The sequence below is a fragment of the Neomonachus schauinslandi genome, chromosome 15 (assembly GCF_002201575.2).
Source record: "Neomonachus schauinslandi chromosome 15, ASM220157v2, whole genome shotgun sequence".
In the NCBI taxonomy this organism is placed as follows: domain Eukaryota; kingdom Metazoa; phylum Chordata; class Mammalia; order Carnivora; family Phocidae; genus Neomonachus; species Neomonachus schauinslandi.
The window spans coordinates 10,605,319-10,605,732 of NC_058417.1; the positions used below are offsets into that span (position 1 = coordinate 10,605,319).

Below are 414 nucleotides of genomic sequence, written 5' to 3' on the forward strand. Positions count from 1 at the left end.
GGCCGCGGCGCCTCCTATCGGTCGCCAGAAGCAACCTCTGCCTCCCGCAGTCGCATGCGGAAACCCTGCATTCGCGATGCGGGGACAAAAGAGCGGGGTTTTCTGCCTGCTGGGAGTAGAACAAGGGTCGCCTGAGGCCAGATTTCTCACATTCGGGCCTCTGCAGCGCTCCTCCCAACCCCTGTACTTGGGGGGTGCGGGGTGGGGAGGAAAAAAAAGAAAAAAGGTAACCCTGACCCCGACGTGACTTGAACACGCAACCTTCTGATCTGGAGTCAGACGCGCTACCATTGCGCCACGAGGTCACAGCGAGGGGACGCCTCTGCGTCGCTAAAGACCTCGCCGCGGCAGCACCGTCCCGCGGCTCTGAACACCTAGACCGAGAGGCGCCCGATCCCCCCGCCCCGCCCCCTC

The 414-nt window shown here is 63.8% G+C and overlaps 1 non-coding gene across 1 annotated transcript; it reads right to left on the reverse strand.

Annotated features, from left to right (window-relative positions):
- Nucleotides 1–233: 233 nt before the first annotated feature.
- TRNAW-CCA lies at nucleotides 234–305 on the reverse strand. Its single transcript has one exon. It is a non-coding gene; the product is annotated as a tRNA-Trp (tRNA).
- Between the last annotated feature and the right edge of the window lie 109 nt (nucleotides 306–414).